This window comes from Geotrypetes seraphini, chromosome 1, assembly GCF_902459505.1.
Source record: "Geotrypetes seraphini chromosome 1, aGeoSer1.1, whole genome shotgun sequence".
In the NCBI taxonomy this organism is placed as follows: Eukaryota; Metazoa; Chordata; class Amphibia; order Gymnophiona; family Dermophiidae; genus Geotrypetes; species Geotrypetes seraphini.
Genome location: NC_047084.1, coordinates 21,656,499 through 21,669,513, shown reverse-complemented (window position 1 = coordinate 21,669,513; position 13,015 = coordinate 21,656,499). Strand labels below are relative to the sequence as shown.

Genomic DNA, 13,015 nt, shown 5'->3' with positions numbered 1-13,015 from the left:
AAAACAAAGTGGCTTGTTGGTCTAGTGCGGGGGTCGGCAACCCGCGGCTCCAGAGCCGCATGCGGCTCTTTTCCACCTTTGCTGCGGCTCCGGTAAGTCCGGCGTCGCGGCGGGAAATAGCCATGCTGAGCAGTGAGCTCAGCACATACACAGATGAAAGCCTTGCTTGCTGATTGGTCCGGCGGCCCCGCCCCGCCGTGCCGCCGGACCAATCAGCAAGCAAGGCTTTCATCTGTGTAGTGCTGAGCTCACTGCTCAGCATGGCTATTTCCCGCTGCGACGCTGGAGTTGTAAGGTGCCTGAAAAAGAAATCATCCTGGCCGGGGTCGGTGTCATGCTCCGGAGATCTACAGCCTTCCTATCTCCCTCTCCCTTCTACCTGCTTCCGGCCACATCCCCTGCTCCGCGGCTCTCTTCGGCAACTCAGCAGCAGCTTCTGACGTCGGGGCCTACCCTCTGCGAGTCCCGCTTGTTTCAACTTCCTTTTTCCACAAAGGCGGGACTCGTAGAGGGAAGGCCTCGATGTCGGCAGCTTGTCTTGATCACTGCTGCTGACGAGTTGTTGAAGAGAGCCGCGGAGCAGGGGGGTGTTGCCAGGTGCAGGTAGAAGGGAGAGGGCCAGATGCAGGACTCGTGGGTGAGGGAGCAGAAGAGAGAGAGAAAGAGAGAGGGGAGGGAAACAAAAGGAAATATTTCATACTGGGCTGGGCCGGAGTGGAGGGAGGGTGGAAAGATTCTGGCTACAGGGTGCAGTAACAAAGGAAAAGGGGGGAAAGCTGAAAATGGAGATAGTGACACAAAGAGAAAGAGTAAGCAGGACCTACTGAATAAGGATAGAGATACAGAGGGAACATGAAGAGGAGGTGAAATAGAGACATAGAAGTAATACTGAAAAAGTGTGTGTGTGGGGGGGAGATAAAGACATTGAAAGGGCAAATGGTGAACATGGGGTAAAGACAAGGACAGAGACAAATGAAGATTCTGAAAAAATGGTGAGATAGGGATATAGGTGAGATGGACACAAAGAAGGGTGATGCTGGAAAATAGGTGGAATGGTAATTCTGACAGACACAGAAGGGAAATGCTGGATCAAGGAGAGATGGGGCTCAGGCTGGATGGAATGAGGAGAAATGCCTTGTTGGCCCGGAACTTCCTCTCCTACGTCAGAATTGACATCAGGGAGCGGAATGCTGGTCAGCGCAACACTTCTGCAGGGAAAGCTTGGGACGGCGGTGGCTTGGGGGCTGTTCCCCGATTGCGGTGGCAGCAAACTGAGTGGCTTGGGGGACGGCACGGAGACAGAAAGAAGGGGGAACAGGGAGACAGAAAGAAAAAGTTGGGGGAGAGAATGAGGTCTGGAGGAGAGGAAACATACAGGAGGCTGAAAGAAAGGAAGAAAGATTGGATTCACAGTCAGAAGAAGAAAGTGCAACCAGAGACTCATGAAATCACCAAATAGCAAAGGTAGGAAAAATGATTTTATTTTCAATTTAGTGATCCTGTATATAGCATTAAGATAAGAAACAATATATGCAGTGTTAGATTTGTTTTATACTGGTTTTGCGGCTCCAAGTTTTTTTTTCTTTTCGAAAACGGGTCCAAGTGGCTCTTTATGTCTTAAAGGTTGCAGACCCCTGGTCTAGTGGTATGATTCTTGCTTTGGGTGCAAGAGGTCCTGGGTTCAATTCCCAGACAAGCCCTTTGATTTCTAGGGCAGGTTCAAGGTGGCAGAATGGCTTGGTACTGGTCAGATTTTTTGCTCTCTTTGTCGGTAAGGACAACGGGCGGTAATAAGGTACAGCGATGGCAACGCAAAGCAATAGTGCCAGAAACCTAGAAAAAGAAAGGTTGGGAAAAAACCATAAGCCTATTCCATCTGACTCTCTGTGACATCTACTCTTCTAGATACTTGTCGCAAGCTTTCTAGAATTGAGATACAACCTCCAAACAGGATGCCGTTCCACGAATTAGCAACCCTTTCTGTCAAGATTTTCTCAGGTTATTTCCGAATCTATGCTTTTTCCCCTTTTTTCCACGCCCCCTCATTCCAATACTTTGTTTCAAATGAAAGAAGCTTGCTTCCGGTGCATTTGAGCCACCTAGGTATTTAAACATCTGTATCCTGTCACCCCTCTACCGTCTTTCTTGAAAAGTATAGATTTTGAGATCCTTAGGTCTGTCCCCCTTATACGATTTATGACAAAGAACACAGACCGTTTTAGTGAACTTCATGAGTTGTCATCCGCGAGAGGACCGAGACAGAGAGGTCGGCCATAAGGGAGGTAGGCAGAAAGCACTTTTTTCAGGGAGCAGAGTGGCGCAGCGGGAGCGTGCTGGGCCCATAACCCAGAGGTCGATGGATCGAAACCATCCTCTGCTAGGAGAGGCCTGATTTTTTTTCATAAACTTATCTAATTTTACCAAGCACACAGGAATTCCCAATACAAACCCAGAAATGACCTGCATCCACACGCAGAGCTTACACTATAAAAAAACCTAGTGGCTTGTTGGTCTAGTGGTATGATTCTTGCTTAGGGTGCAAGAGGTCCTGGGTTCAATTCCCAGACAAGCCCTTTGATTTCTAGGGCAGGTTCAAGGTGACAGAAGGGCATGGCTTGGTACTGATCAGACTTTATGCTCTCTTTGTCGGAAAAGACAACGGGCGGTAATAAGGTACAGCGATGGCACCGCAAAGCAATAGTGCCAGAAACCTAGAAAAAGAAAGGCTGGAAAAACACCATAAGCCTCTTCTATCTGACTCTCTGTGACATCTACTCTCCTAGTTATTTGTTGCAAGCTTTCTAGAATTGAGATACAACCTCCAAACAGGAAGCCGTTCCACGAATTAGTAACCCTTTCTGTCAAGAAGATTTTCTCTGGTTATTTCCGAATCTATGCTTTTTCCCCTTTTTTCCACGCCCCCTCATTCCAATATCTTTTTTCAAATGAAAGAAGCTTGTTTCCGGTGCATTTGTGCCACCTAGGTATTTAAACATCTGTAATCCTGTACCCCTCTACCGTCCTTTCTTGCAAAAGTATAGATTCTGAGATCCTTAGGTCTGTCCCCCATATACGATTTATGACAAAGAGCACAGACCGTTTTAGTCAACTTCATGAGTTGTCATCCGCGAGAGGACCGAGACAGAGGGGTCGGCCATAAGGGAGGTAGGCAGAAAGCACTTTTTTCAGGGAGCAGAGTGGCGCAGCGGGAGCGTGCTGGGCCCATAACCCAGAGGTCGATGGATCGAAACCATCCTCTGCTAGGAGAGGCCTGATTTTTTTTCATAAACTTATCTAATTTTACCAAGCACACAGGAATTCCCAATACAAACCCAGAAATGACCCGCATCCACCAGCACAACTTGCACAGCAGCAAAACAAAGTGGCTTGTTGGTCTAGTGGTATGATTCTTGCTTTGGGTGCAAGAGGTCCTGGGTTCAATTCCCAGACAAGCCCTTTGATTTCTAGGGCAGGTTCAAGGTGGCAGAATGGCTTGGTACTGGTCAGATTTTTTGCTCTCTTTGTCGGTAAGGACAACGGGCGGTAATAAGGTACAGCGATGGCACCGCAAAGCAATAGTGCCAGAAACCTAGAAAAAGAAAGGTTGGGAAAAAACCATAAGCCTATTCCATCTGACTCTCTGTGACATCTACTCTTCTAGATACTTGTCGCAAGCTTTCTAGAATTGAGATACAACCTCCAAACAGGATGCTGTTCCACGAATTAGCAACCCTTTCTGTCAAGATTTTCTCAGGTTATTTCCGAATCTATGCTTTTTCCCCTTTTTTCCACGCCCCCTCATTCCAATACTTTGTTTCAAATGAAAGAAGCTTGCTTCCGGTGCATTTGAGCCACCTAGGTATTTAAACATCTGTATCCTGTCACCCCTCTACCGTCTTTCTTGAAAAGTATAGATTTTGAGATCCTTAGGTCTGTCCCCCTTATACGATTTAAGACAAAGAACACAGACCGTTTTAGTGAACTTCATGAGTTGTCATCCGCGAGAGGACCGAGACAGAGAGGTCGGCCATAAGGGAGGTAGGCAGAAAGCACTTTTTTCAGGGAGCAGAGTGGCGCAGCGGGAGCGTGCTGGGCCCATAACCCAGAGGTCGATGGATCGAAACCATCCTCTGCTAGGAGAGGCCTGATTTTTTTTCATAAACTTATCTAATTTTACCAAGCACACAGGAATTCCCAATACAAACCCAGAAATGACCTGCATCCACACGCAGAGCTTACACTATAAAAAAACCTAGTGGCTTGTTGGTCTAGTGGTATGATTCTTGCTTAGGGTGCAAGAGGTCCTGGGTTCAATTCCCAGACAAGCCCTTTGATTTCTAGGGCAGGTTCAAGGTGACAGAAGGGCATGGCTTGGTACTGATCAGACTTTATGCTCTCTTTGTCGGAAAAGACAACGGGCGGTAATAAGGTACAGCGATGGCACCGCAAAGCAATAGTGCCAGAAACCTAGAAAAAGAAAGGCTGGGAAAAAACCATAAGCCTATTCCATCTGACTCTCTGTGACATCTACTCTCCTAGTTACTTTGTTCGCAAGCTTTCTAGAATTGAGATACAACCTCCAAACAGGAATGCCGTTCCACGAATTAGTAACCCTTTCTGTCAAGATTTTCTCTGGTTATTTCCGAATCTATGCTTTTTCCCCTTTTTTCCACGCCCCCTTCATTCCAATACTTTGTTTCAAATGAAAGAAGCTTGCTTTCCGGTGCATTTGATGCCACCTAGGTATTTAAACATCTGAATCCTGTTACCCCTCTACCGTCCTTTCTTCAAAAGTATAGATTTTGAGATCCTTAGGTCTGTCCCCCATATACGCTTTATGACAAAGAAGCACAGACCGTTTTAGTGCAACTTCATGAGTTGTCATCCGCGAGAGGACCGAGACAGAGAGGTCGGCCATAAGGGAGGTAGGCAGAAAGCACTTTTTTCAGGGAGCAGAGTGGCGCAGCGGGAGCGTGCTGGGCCCATAACCCAGAGGTCGATGGATCGAAACCATCCTCTGCTAGGAGAGGCCTGATTTTTTTTCATAAACTTATCTAATTTTACCAAGCACACAGGAATTCCCAATACAAACCCAGAAATGACCCGCATCCACCAGCACAACTTGCACAGCAGCAAAACAAAGTGGCTTGTTGGTCTAGTGGTATGATTCTTGCTTTGGGTGCAAGAGGTCCTGGGTTCAATTCCCAGACAAGCCCTTTGATTTCTAGGGCAGGTTCAAGGTGGCAGAATGGCTTGGTACTGGTCAGATTTTTTGCTCTCTTTGTCGGTAACGACAACGGGCGGTAATAAGGTACAGCGATGGCACCGCAAAGCAATAGTGCCAGAAACCTAGAAAAAGAAAGGCTGGGAAAACACCATAAGCCTATTCCATCTGACTCTCTGTGACATCTACTCATCTAGATACTTGTCGCAAGCTTTCTAGAATTGAGATACAACCTCCAAACAGGATGCTGTTCCACGAATTAGCAACCCTTTCTGTCAAGATTTTCTCAGGTTATTTCCGAATCTATGATTTTTCCCCTTTTTTCCACGCCCCCTCATTCCAATACTTTGTTTCAAATGAAAGAAGCTTGCTTCCTGTGCATTTGAGCCACCTAGGTATTTAAACATCTGTATCCTGTCACCCCTCTACCGTCTTTCTTGAAAAGTATAGATTTTGAGATCCTTAGGTCTGTCCCCCTTATACGATTTAAGACAAAGAACACAGACCGTTTTAGTGAACTTCATGAGTTGTCATCCGCGAGAGGACCGAGACAGAGAGGTCGGCCATAAGGGAGGTAGGCAGAAAGCACTTTTTTCAGGGAGCAGAGTGGCGCAGCGGGAGCGTGCTGGGCCCATAACCCAGAGGTCGATGGATCGAAACCATCCTCTGCTAGGAGAGGCCTGATTTTTTTTCATAAACTTATCTAATTTTACCAAGCACACAGGAATTCCCAATACAAACCCAGAAATGACCCTGCATCCACACGCAGAGCTTACACTAGCAAAAAACCTAAGTGGCTTGTTGGTCTAGTGGTATGATTCTTGCTTAGGGTGCAAGAGGTCCTGGGTTCAATTCCCAGACAAGCCCTTTGATTTCTAGGGCAGGTTCAAGGTGACAGAAGGGCATGGCTTGGTACTGATCAGACTTTATGCTCTCTTTGTCGGAAAAGACAACGGGAGGTAATAAGGTACAGCGATGGCACCGCAAAGCAATAGTGCCAGAAACCTAGAAAAAGAAAGGCTGGGAAAACACCATAAGCCTCTTCCATCTGACTCTCTGTGACATCTACTCTCCTAGTTATTTGTTGCAAGCTTTCTAGAATTGAGATACAACCTCCAAACAGGAAGCCGTTCCACGAATTAGTAACCCTTTCTGTCAAGATTTTCTCAGGTTATTTCCGAATCTATGCTTTTTCCCCTTTTTTCCACGCCCCCTCATTCCAATACTTTGTTTCAAATGAAAGAAGCTTGCTTCCGGTGCATTTGAGCCACCTAGGTATTTAAACATCTGTATCCTGTCACCCCTCTACCGCCTTTCTTCAAAAGTATAGATTTTGAGATCCTTAGGTCTGTCCCCCTTATACGATTTAAGACAAAGAACACAGACCGTTTTAGTGAACTTCATGAGTTGTCATCCGCGAGAGGACCGAGACAGAGAGGTCGGCCATAAGAGAGGTAGGCAGAAAACACTTTTTTCAGAGAGCAGAGTGGCGCAGCGGGAGCGTGCTGGGCCCATAACCCAGAGGTCGATGGATCGAAACCATCCTCTGCTAGGAGAGGCCTGATTTTTTTTCATAAACTTATCTAATTTTACCAAGCACACAGGAATTCCCAATACAAACCCAGAAATGACCCGCATCCACCAGCACAACTTGCACAGCAGCAAAACAAAGTGGCTTGTTGGTCTAGTGGTATGATTCTTGTTTTGGGTGCAAGAGGTCCTAGGTTCAATTCCCAGACAAGCCCTTTGATTTCTAGGGCAGGTTCAAGGTGGCAGAATGGCTTGGTACTGGTCAGATTTTTTGCTCTCTTTGTCGGTAAGGACAACGGGCGGTAATAAGGTACAGTGATGGCACCGCAAAGCAATAGTGCCAGAAACCTAGAAAAAGAAAGGCTGGGAAAACACCATAAGCCTATTCCATCTGACTCTCTGTGACATCTACTCATCTAGATACTTGTCGCAAGCTTTCTAGAATTGAGATACAACCTCCAAACAGGATGCTGTTCCACGAATTAGCAACCCTTTCTGTCAAGATTTTCTCAGGTTATTTCCGAATCTATGATTTTTCCCCTTTTTTCCACGCCCCCTCATTCCAATACTTTGTTTCAAATGAAAGAAGCTTGCTTCCGGTGCATTTGAGCCACCTAGGTATTTAAACATCTGTATCCTGTCACCCCTCTACCGTCTTTCTTGAAAAGTATAGATTTTGAGATCCTTAGGTCTGTCACCCTTATACGATTTATGACAAAGAACACAGACCGTTTTAGTGAACTTCATGAGTTGTCATCCGCGAGAGGACCGAGACAGAGAGGTCGGCCATAAGGGAGGTAGGCAGAAAGCACTTTTTTCAGGGAGCAGAGTGGCGCAGCGGGAGCAGAGTGGCGCAGCGGGAGCGTGCTGGGCCCATAACCCAGAGGTCGATGGATCGAAACCATCCTCTGCTAGTAGAGGCCTGATTTTTTTTCATAAACTTATCTAATTTTACCAAGCACACAGGAATTCCCAATACAAACCCAGAAATGACCCGCATCCACCAGCACAACTTGCACAGCAGCAAAACAAAGTGGCTTGTTGGTCTAGTGGTATGATTCTTGTTTTGGGTGCAAGAGGTCCTGGGTTCAATTCCCAGACAAGCCCTTTGATTTCTAGGGCAGGTTCAAGGTGGCAGAATGGCTTGGTACTGGTCAGATTTTTTGCTCTCTTTGTCGGTAAGGACAACGGGCGGTAATAAGGTACAGCGATGGCACCGCAAAGCAATAGTGCCAGAAACCTAGAAAAAGAAAGGCTGGGAAAACACCATAAGCCTATTCCATCTGACTCTCTGTGACATCTACTCATCTAGATACTTGTCGCAAGCTTTCTAGAATTGAGATACAACCTCCAAACAGGATGCTGTTCCACGAATTAGCAACCCTTTCTGTCAAGATTTTCTCAGGTTATTTCCGAATCTATGATTTTTCCCCTTTTTTCCACGCCCCCTCATTCCAATACTTTGTTTCAAATGAAAGAAGCTTGCTTCCGGTGCATTTGAGCCACCTAGGTATTTAAACATCTGTATCCTGTCACCCCTCTACTGTCTTTCATGAAAAGTATAGATTTTGAGATCCTTAGGTCTGTCCCCCTTATACGATTTAAGACAAAGAACACAGACCGTTTTAGTGAACTTCATGAGTTGTCATCCGCGAGAGGACCGAGACAGAGAGGTCGGCCATAAGGGAGGTAGGCAGAAAGCACTTTCTCCAGGGAGCAGAGTGGCGCAGCGGGAGCGTGCTGGGCCCATAACCCAGAGGTCGATGGATTGAAACCATCCTCTGCTAGGAGAGGCCTGATTTTTTTTCATAAACTTATCTAATTTTACAAAGCACACAGGAATTCCCAATACAAACCCAGAAATGACCTGCATCCACACGCAGAGCTTACACTATAAAAAAACCTAGTGGCTTGTTGGTCTAGTGGTATGATTCTTGCTTAGGGTGCAAGAGGTTCTGGGTTCAATTCCCAGACAAGCCCTTTGATTTCTAGGGCAGGTTCAAGGTGACAGAAGGGCATGGCTTGGTACTGATCAGACTTTATGCTCTCTTTGTCGGAAAAGACAACGGGCGGTAATAAGGTACAGCGATGGCACCGCAAAGCAATAGTGCCAGAAACTTAGAAAAAGAAAGGCTGGGAAAACACCATAAGCCTCTTCCATCTGACTCTCTGTGACATCTACTCTCCTAGTTATTTGTTGCAAGCTTTCTAGAATTGAGATACAACCTCCAAACAGGAAGCCGTTCCACGAATTAGTAACCCTTTCTGTCAAGAAGATTTTCTCTGGTTATTTCCGAATCTATGCTTTTTCCCCTTTTTTCCACGCCCCTTCATTCCAATTCTTTTTTCAAATGAAAGAAGCTTGTTTCCGGTGCATTTGTGCCACCTAGGTATTTAAACGTCTGAATCCTGTTACCCCTCTACCGCCTTTCTTCAAAAGTATAGATTTTGAGATCTTTAGGTCTGTCCCCCATATACGCTTTATGACAAAGAGCACAGACCGTTTTAGTCAACTTCATGAGTTGTCATCCGCGAGAGGACCGAGACAGAGGGGTCGGCCATAAGGGAGGTAGGCAGAAAGCACTTTTTTCAAGGAGCAGAGTGGCGCAGCGGGAGCGTGCTGGGCCCATAACCCAGAGGTCAATGGATCAAAACCATCCTCTGCTAGGTGAGGCCTGATTTTTTTTCATAAACTTATCTAATTTTACCAAGCACACAGGAATTCCCAATACAAACCCAGAAATGACCCGCATCCACCAGCACAACTTGCACAGCAGCAAAACAAAGTGGCTTGTTGGTCTAGTGGTATGATTCTTGCTTTGGGTGCAAGAGGTCCTGGGTTCAATTCCCAGACAAGCCCTTTGATTTCTAGGGCAGGTTCAAGGTGGCAGAATGGCTTGGTACTGGTCAGATTTTTTGCTCTCTTTGTCGGTAAGGACAACGGGCGGTAATAAGGTACAGCGATGGCAACGCAAAGCAATAGTGCCAGAAACCTAGAAAAAGAAAGGTTGGGAAAAAACCATAAGCCTATTCCATCTGACTCTCTGTGACATCTACTCTTCTAGATACTTGTCGCAAGCTTTCTAGAATTGAGATACAACCTCCAAACAGGATGCCGTTCCACGAATTAGCAACCCTTTCTGTCAAGATTTTCTCAGGTTATTTCCGAATCTATGATTTTTCCCCTTTTTTCCACGCCCCCTCATTCCAATACTTTGTTTCAAATGAAAGAAGCTTGCTTCCGGTGCATTTGAGCCACCTAGGTATTTAAACATCTGTATCCTGTCACCCCTCTACCGTCTTTCTTGAAAAGTATAGATTTTGAGATCCTTAGGTCTGTCCCCCTTATACGATTTATGATAAAGAACACAGACCGTTTTAGTGAACTTCATGAGTTGTCATCCGCGAGAGGACCGAGACAGAGAGGTCGGCCATAAGGGATGTAGGCAGAAAACGCTTTCTCCAGGGAGCAGAGTGGCGCAGCGGGAGCTTGCTGGGCCCATAACCCAGAGGTCAATGGATCGAAACCATCCTCTGCTAGGAGAGGCCTGATTTTTTTTCATAAACTTATCTAATTTTACCAAGCACACAGGAATTCCCAATACAAACCCAGAAATGACCTGCATCCATACGCAGAGCTTACACTATAAAAAAACCTAGTGGCTTGTTGGTCTAGTGGTATGATTCTTGCTTAGGGTGCAAGAGGTCCTGGGTTCAATTCCCAGACAAGCCCTTTGATTTCTAGGGCAGGTTCAAGGTGACAGAAGGGCATGGTTTGGTACTGATCAGACTTTATGTTCTCTTTGTCGGAAAAGACAACGGGCGGTAATAAGGTACAGCGATGGCACCGCAAAGCAATAGTGCCAGAAACCTAGAAAAAGAAAGGTTGGGAAAAAACCATAAGCCTATTCCATCTGACTCTCTGTGACATCTACTCTTCTAGATACTTGTCGCAAGCTTTCTAGAATTGAGATACAACCTCCAAACAGGATGCTGTTCCACGAATTAGCAACCCTTTCTGTCAAGATTTTCTCAGGTTATTTCCGAATCTATTCTTTTTCCCCTTTTTTCCACGCCCCCTCATTCCAATACTTTGTTTCAAATGAAAGAAGCTTGCTTCCGATGCATTTGAGCCACCTAGGTATTTAAACATCTGTATCCTGTCACCCCTCTACCGTCTTTCTTGAAAAGTATAGATTTTGAAATCCTTAGGTCTGTCCCCCATATACGATTTATGACAAAGAACACAGACCGTTTTAGTGAACTTCATGAGTTGTCATCCGCGAGAGGACCGAGACAGAGAGGTCGGCCATAAGGGAGGTAGGCAGAAAGCACTTTTTTCAGGGAGCAGAGTGGCGCAGCGGGAGCGTGCTGGGCCCATAACCCATAGGTCGATGGATCGAAACCATCCTCTGCTAGGAGAGGCCTGATTTTTTTTCATAAACTTATCTAATTTTACCAAGCACACAGGAATTCCCAATACAAACCCAGAAATGACCTGCATCCACACGCAGAGCTTACACTAGAAAAAAACCTAGTGGCTTGTTGGTCTAGTGGTATGATTCTTGCTTAGGGTGCAAGAGGTCCTGGGTTCAATTCCCAGACAAGCCCTTTGATTTCTAGGGCAGGTTCAAGGTGACAGAAGGGCATGGCTTGGTACTGATCAGACTTTATGCTCTCTTTGTCGGAAAAGACAACGGGCGGTAATAAGGTACAGCGATGGCACCGCAAAGCAATAGTGCCAGAAACCTTGAAAAAGAAAGGCTGGGAAAACACCATAAGCCTCTTCCATCTGACTCTCTGTGACATCTACTCTCCTAGTTATTTGTTGCAAGCTTTTTAGAATTGAGATACAACCTCTAAACAGGAAGCCGTTCCACGAATTAGTAACCCTTTCTGTCAAGAAGATTTTCTCTGGTTATTTCCGAATCTATGCTTTTTCCCCTTTTTTCCACGCCCCTTCATTCCAATTCTTTTTTCAAATGAAAGAAGCTTGTTTCCGGTGCATTTGTGCCACCTAGGTATTTAAACGTCTTAATCCTGTTACCCCTCTACCGTCTTTCTTCAAAAGTATAGATTTTGAGATCTTTAGGTCTGTCCCCCATATACGCTTTATGACAAAGAGCACAGACCGTTTTAGTCAACTTCATGAGTTGTCATCCGCGAGAGGACCGAGACAGAGAGGTCGGCCATAAGGGAGGTAGGCAGAAAGCACTTTTTTCAGGGAGCAGAGTGGCGCAGCGGGAGAGTGCTGGGCCCATAACCCAGAGGTCGATGGATCGAAACCATCCTCTGCTAGGAGAGGCCTGATTTTTTTTCATAAACTTATCTAATTTTACCAAGCACACAGGAATTCCCAATACAAACCCAGAAATGACCCGCATCCACCAGCACAACTTGCACAGCAGCAAAACAAAGTGGCTTGTTGGTCTAGTGGTATGATTCTTGCTTTGGGTGCAAGAGGTCCTGGGTTCAATTCCCAGGCAAGCCCTTTGATTTCTAGGGCAGGTTCAAGGTAGCAGAATGGCTTGGTACTGGTCAGATTTTTTGCTCTCTTTGTCGGTAAGGACAACGGGCGGTAATAAGGTACAGCGATGGCACCGCAAAGCAATAGTGCCAGAAACCTAGAAAAAGAAAGGCTGGGAAAACACCATAAGCCTATTCCATCTGACTCTCTGTGACATCTACTCTTCTAGATACTTGTCGCAAGCTTTCTAGAATTGAGATACAACCTCCAAACAGGATGCCGTTCCACGAATTAGCAACCCTTTCTGTCAAGATTTTCTCAGGTTATTTCCGAATCTATGCTTTTTCCCCTTTTTTCCACGCCCCCTCATTCCAATACTTTGTTTCAAATGAAAGAAGCTTGCTTCCGGTGCATTTGAGCCACCTAGGTATTTAAACATCTGTATCCTATCACCCCTCTACCGTCTTTCTTGAAAAGTATAGATTTTGAGATCCTTAGGTCTGTCCCCCTTATACGATTTATGACAAAGAACACAGACCGTTTTAGTGAACTTCATGAGTTGTCATCCGCGAGAGGACCGAGACAGAGAGGTCGGCCATAAAGGAGGTAGGCAGAAAACGCTTTTTTCAGGGAGCAGAGTGGCGCAGCGGGAGCGTGCTGGGCCCATAACCCAGAGGTCGATGGATCGAAACCATCCTCTGCTAGGAGAGGCCTGATTTTTTTTCATAAACTTATCTAATTTTACCAAGCACACAGGAATTCCCAATACAAACCCAGAAATGACCTGCATCCAC

General features: G+C 45.9%; 24 non-coding genes across 24 annotated transcripts; all 24 read left to right on the top strand.

The window, feature by feature from the left end:
• The first annotated feature begins 2,308 nt into the window (after positions 1-2,308).
• TRNAM-CAU lies at positions 2,309-2,380 on the top strand. The gene has a single exon. It is a non-coding gene; the product is annotated as a tRNA-Met (tRNA).
• Positions 2,381-2,501: 121 nt separating this feature from the next.
• TRNAP-AGG lies at positions 2,502-2,573 on the top strand. Its single transcript has one exon. It is a non-coding gene; the product is annotated as a tRNA-Pro (tRNA).
• Positions 2,574-3,191: 618 nt separating this feature from the next.
• TRNAM-CAU lies at positions 3,192-3,263 on the top strand. Its single transcript has one exon. It is a non-coding gene; the product is annotated as a tRNA-Met (tRNA).
• Positions 3,264-3,384: 121 nt separating this feature from the next.
• Positions 3,385-3,456, top strand: TRNAP-UGG. The gene has a single exon. It is a non-coding gene; the product is annotated as a tRNA-Pro (tRNA).
• A 608-nt stretch (positions 3,457-4,064) lies between these two features.
• TRNAM-CAU lies at positions 4,065-4,136 on the top strand. The gene has a single exon. It is a non-coding gene; the product is annotated as a tRNA-Met (tRNA).
• Positions 4,137-4,257: 121 nt separating this feature from the next.
• On the top strand, positions 4,258-4,329 carry TRNAP-AGG. The gene has a single exon. It is a non-coding gene; the product is annotated as a tRNA-Pro (tRNA).
• Positions 4,330-4,951: 622 nt separating this feature from the next.
• TRNAM-CAU lies at positions 4,952-5,023 on the top strand. Its single transcript has one exon. It is a non-coding gene; the product is annotated as a tRNA-Met (tRNA).
• Positions 5,024-5,144: 121 nt separating this feature from the next.
• Positions 5,145-5,216, top strand: TRNAP-UGG. The gene has a single exon. It is a non-coding gene; the product is annotated as a tRNA-Pro (tRNA).
• Positions 5,217-5,824: 608 nt separating this feature from the next.
• TRNAM-CAU lies at positions 5,825-5,896 on the top strand. The gene has a single exon. It is a non-coding gene; the product is annotated as a tRNA-Met (tRNA).
• A 123-nt stretch (positions 5,897-6,019) lies between these two features.
• Positions 6,020-6,091, top strand: TRNAP-AGG. The gene has a single exon. It is a non-coding gene; the product is annotated as a tRNA-Pro (tRNA).
• A 613-nt stretch (positions 6,092-6,704) lies between these two features.
• TRNAM-CAU lies at positions 6,705-6,776 on the top strand. Its single transcript has one exon. It is a non-coding gene; the product is annotated as a tRNA-Met (tRNA).
• Positions 6,777-6,897: 121 nt separating this feature from the next.
• TRNAP-UGG lies at positions 6,898-6,969 on the top strand. Its single transcript has one exon. It is a non-coding gene; the product is annotated as a tRNA-Pro (tRNA).
• Positions 6,970-7,596: 627 nt separating this feature from the next.
• On the top strand, positions 7,597-7,668 carry TRNAM-CAU. Its single transcript has one exon. It is a non-coding gene; the product is annotated as a tRNA-Met (tRNA).
• Positions 7,669-7,789: 121 nt separating this feature from the next.
• On the top strand, positions 7,790-7,861 carry TRNAP-UGG. The gene has a single exon. It is a non-coding gene; the product is annotated as a tRNA-Pro (tRNA).
• A 608-nt stretch (positions 7,862-8,469) lies between these two features.
• Positions 8,470-8,541, top strand: TRNAM-CAU. The gene has a single exon. It is a non-coding gene; the product is annotated as a tRNA-Met (tRNA).
• A 121-nt stretch (positions 8,542-8,662) lies between these two features.
• On the top strand, positions 8,663-8,734 carry TRNAP-AGG. The gene has a single exon. It is a non-coding gene; the product is annotated as a tRNA-Pro (tRNA).
• Positions 8,735-9,349: 615 nt separating this feature from the next.
• Positions 9,350-9,421, top strand: TRNAM-CAU. Its single transcript has one exon. It is a non-coding gene; the product is annotated as a tRNA-Met (tRNA).
• A 121-nt stretch (positions 9,422-9,542) lies between these two features.
• TRNAP-UGG lies at positions 9,543-9,614 on the top strand. The gene has a single exon. It is a non-coding gene; the product is annotated as a tRNA-Pro (tRNA).
• Positions 9,615-10,415: 801 nt separating this feature from the next.
• Positions 10,416-10,487, top strand: TRNAP-AGG. Its single transcript has one exon. It is a non-coding gene; the product is annotated as a tRNA-Pro (tRNA).
• A 613-nt stretch (positions 10,488-11,100) lies between these two features.
• TRNAM-CAU lies at positions 11,101-11,172 on the top strand. The gene has a single exon. It is a non-coding gene; the product is annotated as a tRNA-Met (tRNA).
• A 121-nt stretch (positions 11,173-11,293) lies between these two features.
• Positions 11,294-11,365, top strand: TRNAP-AGG. Its single transcript has one exon. It is a non-coding gene; the product is annotated as a tRNA-Pro (tRNA).
• A 615-nt stretch (positions 11,366-11,980) lies between these two features.
• On the top strand, positions 11,981-12,052 carry TRNAM-CAU. The gene has a single exon. It is a non-coding gene; the product is annotated as a tRNA-Met (tRNA).
• A 121-nt stretch (positions 12,053-12,173) lies between these two features.
• TRNAP-UGG lies at positions 12,174-12,245 on the top strand. Its single transcript has one exon. It is a non-coding gene; the product is annotated as a tRNA-Pro (tRNA).
• A 608-nt stretch (positions 12,246-12,853) lies between these two features.
• Positions 12,854-12,925, top strand: TRNAM-CAU. Its single transcript has one exon. It is a non-coding gene; the product is annotated as a tRNA-Met (tRNA).
• Positions 12,926-13,015: the final 90 nt, after the last annotated feature.